Here is a 14017-nt window from a genome sequence, read left to right as displayed (position 1 = left end):
TTCCCCGCATGATATGATATCCTTTATTGGACCCAGGGGTGTCGCTAGGCCCTTTTTCCTGCGACAAAAGCCTTAGTGAAATACCACTGTGCCATTGTAAAACATTACTGATATGTTCTTGTCTGACAATGGAGATTACTGTTTACTGACCAGAGAATCATTTTCCCTTATTCATACTTCAGTGTTGTATGTCATCCCTGTTGAAAAAAAACAGCATATGCTGGTTAGGTATGTTTTGAAGCATGGCTGCTGGTTTTGGCTGGTTTAAGATGGTCCTTAGCTGGTCATGAGCTGATTTACGATGGTCCTTGGCTAGTCCTGAACTGGTTTAAACTGGTCCTTAGCTGGTATAAGCTGGCCATATGCTGGTCATGAGCTGGTTTAAGCTGGTCATGTGCTGGTCAGAGCTGGTTTAAGCTGGCCATGAGCTGGTTTAAGATGGTCATGTGCTGGTCATGAGCTGGTTTAAGATGGCCATGTGCTGGTCATAAGCTGGTTTAAGATGGTCATGTGCTGGTTTTAAGCTGGTCATGAGCTGGTTTAAGGTGGTCATGTGCTGGTTTAAGATGGTCATGTGCTGGTCATGAGCTGGGGGGGGGGGGACAAAAAATGCCACTAAATTATACAAAATGCCCCTGCACAAACAAATTAAATCTATTACATATGTTGCTAACAAAGTAAAAATGAATAGAAAGTATTTGTGGTATTAAGTTAAGATCTGCTTATATTGCACCATAATTCTTTTCAGGCATTTTTACAGTGTTACGCAGTATGATCAATTCACACACGATTCTGTTGAGCATAGGAATGCAATGGCTAATCAGAGGCGTTAAGATGAGCCATTGCTGAAACTCATCAGTTTTGTTGAAAGTCTCTAATCATAAACAACAAAGTGCAGATGTACATACAATGTAAGAGATTCATTTCACAGTGTAGACAGCTTTAGTGATTATATCGCTTAAACTCATGAATAGACCAAAATTAGTGATATTGTCACTTTCTGTATAAAATTTATTCACTGTTTGAATAACTATGGAAATGAAACGTTAGAATGACACATTTCTAATGTTTTTATTAAATTGTAATCACGTTAAATATAAATTCAGTCCCATTAAAAATATGTTATTAGCCTACATGACACCTTATTAGCCTTATGATGTTTGTAGTTAATATATTTGGCTGCTTTTAGCCTTACCCTGGAGTTGGTTCATCCTCCGCCTATGAGTAATAAGATACTGTAAAATACAGAAAACAAGACAACTGGATGAGATGAAGATTTTCAGGATTTTGAAACCCAAAAAACTGCATCCATCCATCATAAAAAGTACTCCACATGGCTCCAGGGGGTTAACAAAGACCTTCTGAAGCAAAGCGATGCATTTGTGTAAGAAAAATATCCATATTGTGGCGAGGCGTCTGCCCGCCCCCCTAATTTTCATCACCACCCCGTCCCGTATTCGCCGCCCTTCTCCAGGCTCCCGACGGGAGTGGGTGTGTAGGGGAGAGGAGGGGCGTGTAATCGGCTCGGGCTGGCGGCGTGTGATGGGGACACCTGATGTAAATGAAGCCTCATCACCGCCGCTGTTTAAATCCCGAGCGCGCCTCTCCTCGGGAGACCGGTCTCTTTCCCCCGTGCATGCACGCTGGTGTCCTCGCGGGTCCAGGAGGGGGTGAAGAGGGAATCCCGCGCCACAAGAGTTTGGAGAGCCGCCGGACCCGCGGTCCGGTTGAGGCCGCCAGAAGCCGCCGCCCCAGCGCCGGACAGCTCGAGAGGGATGAGCCTGCCGGAGATGCCGCCGCCCTAGCACCCCGGCGCTAGTATGGAAAGCGCCCGCGGCCGCCGGACTCCGCCCCTCTCCTGGACCCTTCCCCTCTGAACACTACCGTTCCGTCACGCTGCCCCAGCACCCGAGGACACCAGACTCCCCTTTTATTTCCTCTCCGAGGCCTGACGCCACACCCACTGTGTCTGTCGTTTGCCCCTCCCGCCACAGTGGTGGAGAATGCGGGCAAGGCGGGGCTTAGACAGCGCAGTGGGCAACACCTGATGACGTCATCCCCTCTCGCTCGCCAAAGCTCGTGAAGACCCGGACGGGGACGGAGAACTACGGAGACGGCCTCCCAGCCGCAAGAAGGGTAAGTGATGTTTCAGTTAGTCACTTATCCTGCGGTTGGTTGAGGCTGTCGACTAATACCGGTTTTTCTGTCCCTGTTCCGGTACGCGGCGAGAGGGAGCGTTGCCTTGGAGAGGAATCCCCGCCCACTCCGACCGCTGGAGCCTGGATGAGGAAGGTAGCACTCCTGCGTGGGCGGCGACCTTAGGACGGGGATGTCGCTTGGGGGGGGGAATGTGGCGAGGCGTCTGCCCGCCCCCCTAATTTTCATCACCACCCCGTCCCGTATTCGCCGCCCTTCTCCAGGCTCCCGACGGGAGTGGGTGTGTAGGGGAGAGGAGGGGCGTGTAATCGGCTCGGGCTGGCGGCGTGTGATGGGGACACCTGATGTAAATGAAGCCTCATCACCGCCGCTGTTTAAATCCCGAGCGCGCCTCTCCTCGGGAGACCGGTCTCTTTCCCCCGTGCATGCACGCTGGTGTCCTCGCGGGTCCAGGAGGGGGTGAAGAGGGAATCCCGCGCCACAAGAGTTTGGAGAGCCGCCGGACCCGCGGTCCGGTTGAGGCCGCCAGAAGCCGCCGCCCCAGCGCCGGACAGCTCGAGAGGGATGAGCCTGCCGGAGATGCCGCCGCCCTAGCACCCCGGCGCTAGTATGGAAAGCGCCCGCGGCCGCCGGACTCCGCCCCTCTCCTGGACCCTTCCCCTCTGAACACTACCGTTCCGTCACGCTGCCCCAGCACCCGAGGACACCAGACTCCCCTTTTATTTCCTCTCCGAGGCCTGACGCCACACCCACTGTGTCTGTCGTTTGCCCCTCCCGCCACAATATTTATAAACTGTAATCTCTACCTTGTACCTTCTACTAACTGTCGTATGCACATTCACGAGAGTTTTAATATAACTGATTGTATTCCACTGAGAGAAGAAAGTCATGTACACCTAGGATGGCTTGGGTGAACAATTCCTTTAACTGGTTAGTCTGTTAGCTTAGCATACTACATACAACTGATGAAATGTGCTATAGCCCCATCATGGTGTTATAAACTAGTGATATTTTAATAAGATCTATACCTTTTTTTCACACAGCAGAGAAGGCGCAGGATCTGCATATTTATGGCTGAATCTGTGTGATAATTCACAATATCACACTTTAAATCCAAAGCACTAACCCGCTTTACACTTGCTGTATCACACTTGACAGAAAATCTAGAAAGATGAACATAAAAGGCTAAATAAAAAGAAGAGAGTTGACCAAATAACATAATTGGCTCCAACAGCTGTGCTATTTTGCCACCAGTATAAATACTTGTGCATTTTTTCATGATTGCAATAGGCTGATATCTGTTGCTGCAAACTGCTGCCTTGAGAATGTGAATTTGATTTGTTGTGCTGTTAGTACATGAAGTACACAGCGCAATCAGTGCAGACGCAATGCCGTAACTCCCTTCCCCCACATCACACACACACACACACACACACACACACACACACACACATTATAGACGTAAGTGACTGTGATGTTAATTCCTGTCCTATGCTGAGAGCACTGCTCTACTGCTGTCATGACATCATACAGAGACCCTATAGAGACTGAGAGAGAGAAACAGAGAGAGAGAGAGAGAGATACACGTGTAATGTGTGGTATGATGAGTCACCATTTTCTTAATGCTCATTGAGGCACACGGCTGGCATATCTCGCTCAAATGTGCACATAGATACATACACACTCATGCTGAACCTGTGATTTGGGACATTCGTGGCCACAGGGATGTTTGTGTGTTTACGTCTGATTAGTTCGGAATGCCGATTAGGCTGTGATGTCAAATGTACATGGAAGATAGAGATGGAAGATGGAAAAGAGCGAAAGGATTGAATCGAGACAGAAGGGCAGTTATTTCAGTATTCTGAATCTTGTCACTTGTGATAGAAAGTGTGATGTGGGAGTCATTATGTGTGTGTGTGTGTGTGTGTGTCACAGTTTAAACAGAGTTTCTGGTCCAAGTGTTGCTTTTTCTGCAACCTCCCACATGCTGCTTCTTTGGCCATGTTTGGCGAACAGCGGCCTCCTATGACAGGGCAAACACCCACACAAACAGACACACATAAACAAGGACCAGCCCAGCTGAACAGTTGTTTAACAAGAATCTATACTGAGCTCTCTCTGTCTCTCTCTCTCTCTTTCTCTATGATGTTTGTATAAATATATACAGGGTTCAACGAGGCTGAAGGCACACCCTAAGACAAAAAAGTGCTTTTCACTGCACCCAAAGTGTATGATTGCAGAAAAATATATACATTTGTACTGAACATTTGTGGAGCAGCAGGTTTTGTTTGAAAATAAAATATACAAGTCATTTATTTTGTTTAAAAATTAATAAATGTATTAGGTGGCAAAAGGCCTTTTAAAAAAAGGCTGTAAAAGGCTAACCATCATGGGGTAAATGGTACACAGCATTGATACAAATACTTTAGCTAAAATAATGTTGTTGTTTTTTTATAATGTCTGAGTTAATACTTGTTCAAAACAATCACTTTAGCAAATAAAATAATTCATTTTTGTTCAATAAATATGCTGTCATCTATCTGTCTGTCGTCTATCTATCTATCTATCTATCTATCTATCTATCTATCTATCTATCTATCTATCTATCTATCTATCTATCTATCTATCTATCTATCTATCTATCTATCTATCTATCTATCGCTATAACGATTAATCGCTCTATCTGTCTATTGTTCTGTCAGTGTATTATTCTAGAATTTTGTCTATTTTTAATCTATCTTTCTATTGTTCTATCTATTGTTCTATCATTCTACTGCTCTATCGTTTTATTGCTCTATCTATTGTTCTGTTAGTCAGTCTATTGTTTTATCATTTTGATTATTTTCATTATTTTTCATCTATTTTTTAATCTATGTTTCTGTTGTTTTTTCTGCCATTCTGTCAATCATTCTATCTGTCGTTCTATCTGTTGCTCTATCGTTCTATCCATCAACCGCTCTATCGTTCTACCGCTCTATCGTTCTATCGCTCTATCGTTTAACGTTTATCGCTGTATCGTTTATCACTCTGTCTGTTGTTCTATCATTTTGTCTATTTTCAATCTATCTTTCTGTTGTTCTATCGTTCTATCTATTTATCATTCTATGTTATATAATTTTGTCTATTTTTTAATCAGTTTTTCTGTTGTTTAATCTGTCTATCGTTCTATCTATTATCGTTCTATCTATCATTCTATCTGTTGTTATATCGTTCGATCTATTATTCTATCATTCTATCTATCATCTATCATTCTACCTCTTTTTCATCACTCTATTGTTTTTTGTATCTATCTGTCTTTCGTTCTGTCAGTCAGTCTGTCATTCTATTGTTTAGTCTATTTTCAATCTGTCTTTCTGTTATGTCGTTATATCTATCGTTCTGTCTATCTGTCGCTCTACTGCTTTATTATTCTATCGCTCTATGGTTTTATTGCTCTATCTGTATTGTTCTGTCAATCAGTCTATCGTTCTATCATTTTGTTTATTTTCAATATATCTTTCTGTTGTTCTATCTATTGTTCTATGTATCATTCTATCGTTGTCTATTATTCTATCTATCGTTCTATCACTCTATTATTCTGCCTCTCTATCGTTCTATGACTCTATCGTTCTATCTATCACTCTATCGCTCCATCTGTCTATTGTTCTGTCAGTCTATCATTCTATCATTTTGTTTGTTTTCAATCTGTCTTTCTGTTCTATTGTTCTAGCTATCGCTCTCTCGCTCTACTGCTTTATCATTCTATTGCTCTATTGTTTTTATTGCTCTATCTGTATTTTTTCTGTCAATCAGTCTATCGTTCTATCATTTTGTTTATTTTCAATCTATCTTTCTGTTGTTCTATCTATTGTTCTATGTATCGTTGTTGTCTAACTATTATTCCATCTATCGTTCTATCACTCTATCATTCTACCACTCTATCGTTCTATTGTTCTACCGTTCTATCGTTCTACCACTCTGTCATTCTATAATTTTATCCATTTTCAGTCTATCGTTCTGTTGTATTTCAATCTGTCTTCTGTTTCTATTTATCGCTTTATCTATATCTGAGTCACTCTGTTTATCATTCTATATTGTAATATGTATAATTCTATCAGTCTGTTGTTCAGCTGTGTCTGTCATTGTCTTTGTCGTTCTCTTTGTCATTCTGTCTATCATTCATACTGTATCGATCTATCTGTCCTTCTATCTGCTAAAAGGGGTTCAGAGCTCTTAAGTATAAGCAATATTAGTCTATTAGTGATGTTTGCTTTAGAAGAATAAAGGGAACTGGCTTAAAAAATCCCTTACCTTAACACATCTGGACATTTATTCTGTTTTATTGAATAGTTGAACTCACTTTCACAGAATTGCACTGTGTGCTCAGATCTCATTGTCTCCATCAGATGTACTTTCACCCAAATGCACAGGCACACCAAAAGAACACAGGAGTCTTCCTGTTAGTCTTTGCTGGCCTTTTACTCTATTACACAGTTGCTGCAGAACCATACATTTTTAATGCACTTCCCAAAGTTGCACACTGTGCTTCTGATTCTGATGTGCCCTCTGTGTTGAAGAGTTAATGGTGCAGGTGAGTGTGAAAGCTTTGGGAGTAAATACTGCTTTTATAAACATTGTAAAATCAGCATGAGCAGAATTGTGTCTTACTGTTTGTGAAGGATACTGTGTCAGCTTTGTTCACCAGAGGATTTTGTTACGCTAAGATATTTACATAATGTCAGGGTGATTTAAAGATATCTGGGACTAACTGGAAATGCTTCTGTTTTGCATTTTTCTAATTAAAAATAGAAATGTATTAGGGGTTTATGTAAAACCTGATGATCATGCTATCTGACATAATTTCAGACTGTTACATATAGCATCTTAAGCTTCAATAAAAGACAAATTTGCTTATTTGATTAGTGACAATGAGCATTTTCAATATTTCGTTATCACGTTATGTCATGATGCAGTTTATTTCCAGGTTTAAATTAGATCTTGAATCACAGCTTTTCAAAGTGGTCTCAGACGTTTGGACTGCACCATATGTCTGTGCAAGTCTTTGTTCATTGTGCCACAGTTTATTGGATGTGATTTTTTTTTTCTGATTTGAAACAGAGGTAGCTGCATTCCCGAATCATTAAAAAGATTTTAGATTCCCTCTATCTAATTCTAACTCTGTATCCTTTGGGTATAGTAAACAGCTGTGTTTTGTATCGCCAATCAAACTGTCACGCTGAGCTTTATGAACAAAGCCTAGAGGAGCTTTGGGAAGGCAGAGCACTGAAGGGGTGTGGCGGTGCTTTTAAAGCCGACAGACACATTGCTCTGGAGAACACAGACTGTATGTGTGTGCGTGTGTGTGTGTGTGTGTGTGTGTGTGTCTCAGATGTCTTAGAGTCACATAGCTGATATTCTTGGAGGACATGCATTGAGGACGAAGGTCAGAACATAAAAAGGGGACATGCTACACATGTATTCAAGAGAACAGAATGAATGTATAGCAGGAGGAATGACAGCATGCAATGAGGAAAGAGATAATGAGAGAGAAAAGGGATGAGAATTAGAAGCAGAGGAGGCTGGTGGGGGTTGTGCACCCATATCTCTCTTCTTCTCTCGTTCTCTTGCCCGTCAGCTTTAGCTCAGGGCTCTTGTGACATCGTACACAACACAACAGCATTTACATAATACTCACATCCACGCAGACTGGGATATCAGAAAGGGAGATTGGAAGGTTTTCATTGACGCCAAAGCTGGATTCAGTCAGTCAGATGGGGACAGAATTCAGACAGTATGACTGTTCAGGATTCAACATGTACAGTCAGGGCTCAATAATAAGGATGGCCTGCTGGCCTGGGGCCAGTGTGAGAGTGTTTCAGGACAGTTGGTGGAATAATCACTTGCCCTTTTGTTTGAACATAAATGTGTGCTGGCAGTGTGTGTACACAACCACCCTATACTGATAAAAATCCCCAATAATCACTTTCTCAAATCAGGCTGTTCTGAAATACCAGGCAGAATGACATAGTTCTGCACAGGCCGCTCCCGCGATTGTTGATTGACATGACCGTCTTATTTAGACCCACCCTGAGTTAGCTATAAACTGTCTTGAGCGATTGAGGTGTTTTGATTCTACCTAAATGCGTCTATGTTTGTGCAAATCATTTGTGATCCAGCTTCACCTACTGAAGAAATGAGTATAAGGTTTTTTATGAATCTTTGCAAATGATGTGCTTGTACACATTTTTATGGCTAAATGCGGCTAAAGTAAACAGGACAGCTCAGCACCCCACAGAAGAGAGGGGCAGGGTTAGCAGAGCTCATTAGCATTTGAAGGGGCATGCACCGAAACACCTCACTGTGAAAGGTTTGTTTTTGACAAGCTAAAAAGGGTGTTGTTTTACACTACCATTGAGAAATTTTAACCAAAGTATGTTATAGACTTTTCATTAAAGGGATAGTTCACCCAAAAATGACAATTTGATGTTTATCTGCTTACTCCCAGGGCATCCAAGATGTAGGTGACTTTGTTTCTTCAGTAGAACACAAACAAAGATTTTTTAACTCGAACCGTTGCAGTCTGTTAGTCATATAATGGCAGTGAATGGGCACCAAACCTTTGAAAGTAAAAAAAAACATGCACAGACAAAAATGCACAGTTAAAATATTCATTTCTAAAAATGAAATAGGATTTTTCTTTGGTGGTCATTCTTTTGGAAGCTAGTAAAATTATTGCAGCAGAAAAAAATCTTTATTGTTTAGATACATATTAGTAGATACTGTAGATACTGTACAAAATCCTAAAGACGGTTCACTTGATGGCCATAATTGGCCATAATTAGACTTGTAAGACCAACTTATGTTTTGAATGGGAAAATACTGAAATTTTAAAAAATGATGGCCAATCTCACATTTGAAACAAACTTCGAATTTCAGATTTCGGATCAGAAATAGAATGAATTGTCTCAAATGTATTTTCTTATGCATAAATATTGTAAAAAAAATATTTTTCAGGATGGTTTGCAAATGTGCATATGCAGTTCTGTTTGAAACAGAGCAGTGCAATTGCTGTAGTGATCCAATGACTTTACTATTTGGCGATTGGCTCCTTTATTTAGAAGGCGGGATTACTAGAGCCACCATGAAGCTGCCATAGCAGTTTATACAATTCATAAGCAATACAAATGCAGTATATATGCTGTCTTTGGTAGATTTTATGTGGCAAAATGTAAAACACAGGCAGTAGACAAGATAAACCATTAGAAATTTGTCAACCGGTAGAGATTTTTGATTTTCGATTTTCGTCTCATATTACAGTTACAGACTCGCGTGAAATTGCTGTGGAACATGGTGAATGGTCACAAATTGTGAATCAATTTTTAATCAAATCATAATTAGTTTATTTTTCTTATTTAATTGCTGGCTTTTTACTTGTCTTCAGTGGATTTTTTTCTATGGTATTAAAATGTTTGACCTTATCTACATGATATCAAAATGAAATAATGCATAAAATAAGAATGTTTCAGTTCTTAGGAAGAGCATTAATAGTCCATCCATCCATCATTCTATCCAGCCATCCATCTGTAATTTATGGCATGAAGATTTTTTTTGTGATGTTTTTAATGATGTTGTTTTGTTCTGCTAATGTATGCATGTCCCCATCTTAATTTTACCTAGCTGGCCTACATATGATGAGTTAGATTGTAGAAATTGAGAAGTGAAATTGCAAGAGAAAGTTTTGAAAGAAGCACCAGTTCGAACTGGCGTAAAACTGTAAACTAATCAGCATCTTCTTCCCTATCTGTCTTTGTCTGCTACGTATATAAACTGCATAGCGTTACTCCTCATCTCATTTTCCCATCCTCATCTCATCTATCTCCATTAGTCCTTCACGTGGCGTGTGTATGAGGTGTTAGAGGACCGTCGGTGTGGACTGATGGAGATGGTAATGATATTATACACAGCGGTGTCCATATGTTCCGCCCCACGTACGCTCTGATGCAGACACGCCGTCTAATGCGATATGGCAGGAGGACGAGCGCAGTAAAGGTCAAGACAATCGGGAGACTGTCACTCACGGTAATTTGCGTTGGCTGAAATGCCATATAAGTGGTGTGCAAGGGTATCATCAGGTGGCATTGAATCTGAGCGTGTGTTTTTGGAGGTGTTCGCTGCTAAAATCGCACCGTTTAACCGTGGAAATATTCCTGTCCCGTTGGGACCCTGCTCATATCTGGGAGTGATACAGTCATGTCCTTGAAATACGCACTTAACCCCTGTCTGCTGCAGGCGAGACGTAGCACATCTCAAGGGGGGGGGTTGTCGGATTCATGCAGCCTTTGGCTGTGCCTAACTGTTCTTTTCCAGAGGCAGAAAACTCATTTTGTTTTCTCTTTCTGGTTTAGTTTGTTGCTAATGGGATGCAGTTGAAGAGATCACAGCTGGAGGAGATTATAAAAATAAAAAAGGTGGTGTATGTTTAACACAATTTAACCAACAAGCACCAGCTTATCGACAGATTGTTTACAGCAGATTGTATTTAGTTTGTCTTTTTTACAGCTTAAATGAAGAGTTCAACCCATTAACGAAATCATTTACTCACCATCATGATGTTCCAAACTAGTAAAAAAACTTCTACAGGGTAACAAAAAAAGGACATTCATAACACAATGTGAAAGTTGTTCTTGTATATACAATGAAACTGCAGCATAGACATTCTCCTAAGCATTTATTTTTTTGTTCCACACAAGAAAGTCTTACAAGTTCAGAATGACAAAATTTAAACCAAAAGGAAAAAAAGGAGAATTAGAAGTTAGAGAACAGAATAAGGGAAAGAGCAGATAGTGCAGCAAGTTGGCATTTCTTAGATTGAGTTGAAGGATGTTTCTTGTCCAAGCAGCATGCTGACTCATGGGCAGAGAGGGAAGAGCTGAGTAGTGCTGCTGGCTTCACACAGAGGCTTTGTCCTTGATGGAATTCTCTAGAATCTGGAAGAGGCTGAGGTATTATGGGTCAGTGCACAAGCTCGCTAATGTTCTGGCTTTTGATTCACCCTCGGGCTCGTTGAGAGGGGTCAGCAACAATTTGTAAGCACTCAAAAGTGACATGACTTCTTTTTTTCTCTCTCTTTCTCTGCCTTGCTCTTTCACTTTCACGTTTCAATGCTTGTATGTTTTTTTAATTCACATTCATACTTTGTTTTAATTTCCTGTCTTCACCAACTGATTGGATTAAAATGGCCTGCTGCCCACAACCCTTCAACTTATCGTTATTGCTAATTTAAGAGCGGCTAATCATTTTCTTCTACGCGGCCCTTCCAACACTAAAGGACATTCTGTTCTTATACCTGCTTCTCTATCTTCGGTTATCGTTTCTTCATTTATTCCCTTCCCTCTTTCTCCCTCTCATTTACCCCGCTCCCTCCATCACTGTTTCCATCTATCTCTTCCATCTCCCCATTTGTCTCTCCCTATGTCTTTCGTACTCACCTTCTCTTCTTTTTTCCCCCCTCCTTCTTTTCCATCCGTTTAATGGCTGGCTTATCGGCACTCTGCCCTGGGAATTGCTCCAGTGTTGGAATTCTTGACTGTGTGTGTGCTATATGGTGTCCTTGGACAGATAAGATAGTGAAAGAGTAGTTGATTTTGCTGTTGCGTTAGATGGAAACACAGGGGGGAAAGCATAGTAAAGTCTCTCAATGGGAGCTGGCTCTCCATTTGTTAAATTAAAAGCTAAATATTACCCATCTTTATTGCGAGTGCATTGCACCATGACCTTGTTGAAGTCATAATAGACCGTCCTGCCAAAAAGCAAGAGGCTTTGTCTGTGTGGATGTTCCAGTGTTGGGTAGAAACTTACTAAAGGAAGCAATAACCACATTTTTTAGTAGCATGGCAGTATGTTTTTAAAATAGTGTAGCTTTTTTAGTAACCAGCTACTTTTTCTAACAAGTAGAGGTGGTTTTTTTTTTTATACAACATTGTTTGTGTAGGCAGCTGTACTGTTGAGCGAACTGTGATCATCTCTGTCATAAGTAGAGTTGGAATATTTGATTCATTCTAGTGAACTGGGTCATTTCTTCACTGTTATTTAAGCCATTTTTGGCAACCAGTTGCTTATTAGCATGCCTATTATTAACATATTGGCTATGGATTATTACTTATAAAACACATATTCTGCATGAACATGACTATCCCTAATCCTACCCAATACCTAAGCTTAATTACCTTACTATTGATAAGCAGCAAATTATGACTTTATTGAATCAGAAGTTGTAGTTAATGGTTTGTTAAAGGATTAGTTCACTTCGAGACAAAACAATTCCTGATAATTTACTCACCCCCATGTCATCTAAGATGGTCATGTATTTCTTTCGTCAGTCGAAAATAATTTAAGGTTTTTGAGGAAAACATTCCAGGATTTTTCTCCATATAGTAGACTTCAATGGGAGCCAATGGGCTGAAGGTCCAAACGACTGTTTCAATGCAGCTTCAAAGGCCTCTACATGATCCCAGCTGAGGAATAAGGGCCTTATCTAGCTAAACAATTGGTCGTTTTCTAAAAAAAGGAAAAATTTTGTACTTTTTATTTAATCACAAATGCTTGTCTTGCACTAGCTCGGCTTTATGTATTATGTAGTCATGTTGTAAAGGTCATGTGTGACATCTGGGACGTCCCGACCCAGTGTGTACCCAGCAAATGTGCAAAGAAAGTCAAACACCCTTTACAAAAGAGGGTAAAACAACGATGTCTGAGAGTTTTTCGCACTACCCTGCCTTTTAGAACTGAAGTAAACAGACAAAGAACTAACCGCGCATGACCTTTCCAATGTGATTAATGTTTGAAGTAGAGGATGCGCATCACAGAGTTAGTGCAAAACTTAAAGTATATAAATTGTACTTTTTCTAGGAAATTATCAATTGTTTCGCTAAATAAGACCCTAATTACTCAGCTGGGATTGTGTAGAGCCCTTTTATAGCTGCACTGAAACAGCAGTTTGGACCTTCAACCTATTTATATCCATTGAAGTCCACTATATGGAGAAAAATCTTGGAATGTTTTCCTCAAACACCTTAATTGAAGGAAGAAAGACATGAACTTGGATGACATGGGGGTGAGTACATTATCAGGACATTTTTATTCTGGAAGTGAACTAATCTTTTAATAACAAGAATTTGACCCTATTTTTTAAGATAGTATTAAATTATCTTTTCAAATTTGGTGCTGTAGTTAAAATTGTTAATTCATTGAAAACTCTGATATGTTTGGCTTTAGGGTAAATCATATATTAGCTTTAAAAAAAAGTACTTTTTTGGTAATAATTGTTGGTAAAGAAGTCTGTAAACAATTTGTCTTTTAGTTTATCTTTTAAAGTTTGATGCTGTTAACCCAAGTGAGATTGTTCATTCAATCAGAAATTGTGAATAATACTATTTAATAGTTTTTTTTTTTATTGAAAGAATTTATTTAAAGGGTTAGTTCACTCAAAAATAAAAATTTTAGCCCATTATTAACTCACCCTCCATGCATCCTAGGTGTATATGACTTCCTTCTTTCAGACGAATCCAATCGAAGTTATATTAAAAATTATCCTGGCATTTCCAAGCTTTAGAATGGCATGGCTGGTTGTTAGTCCAAAACAAGTCAAATAAAGTGCATCCATTCATAATAAAAAGTGCCTCACACGGCTCCAGGGGGTGAATAAAGGCCTCCTGTAGTGAATCGATGTGTTTTTTTTAAGAAAAATATCCATATTTAAAACATATAAAAATCACTTTAATCTAGCTTGCACTGGCTGGTCTTACAAAGTTTTCTAAGTTTTGCAAAGCAAAACCAGTCTCCTCTTGGTTTATATCAAAATCCTGTGACATTTTTCTTTACA

At 40.2% G+C, this 14017-nt stretch overlaps 1 protein-coding gene across 1 annotated transcript in view; it reads left to right on the top strand.

The window, feature by feature from the left end:
• stxbp5a (syntaxin binding protein 5a (tomosyn)) overlaps positions 1 to 14017 on the top strand; it is a 136689-nt gene that overhangs the window by 22825 nt on the left and 99847 nt on the right. The window lies entirely within an intron of this gene.

This window comes from Garra rufa, chromosome 13 (assembly GCF_049309525.1).
Source record: "Garra rufa chromosome 13, GarRuf1.0, whole genome shotgun sequence".
In the NCBI taxonomy this organism is placed as follows: Eukaryota; Metazoa; Chordata; class Actinopteri; order Cypriniformes; family Cyprinidae; genus Garra; species Garra rufa.
This window is presented reverse-complemented; position numbering and strand designations above follow the sequence as displayed.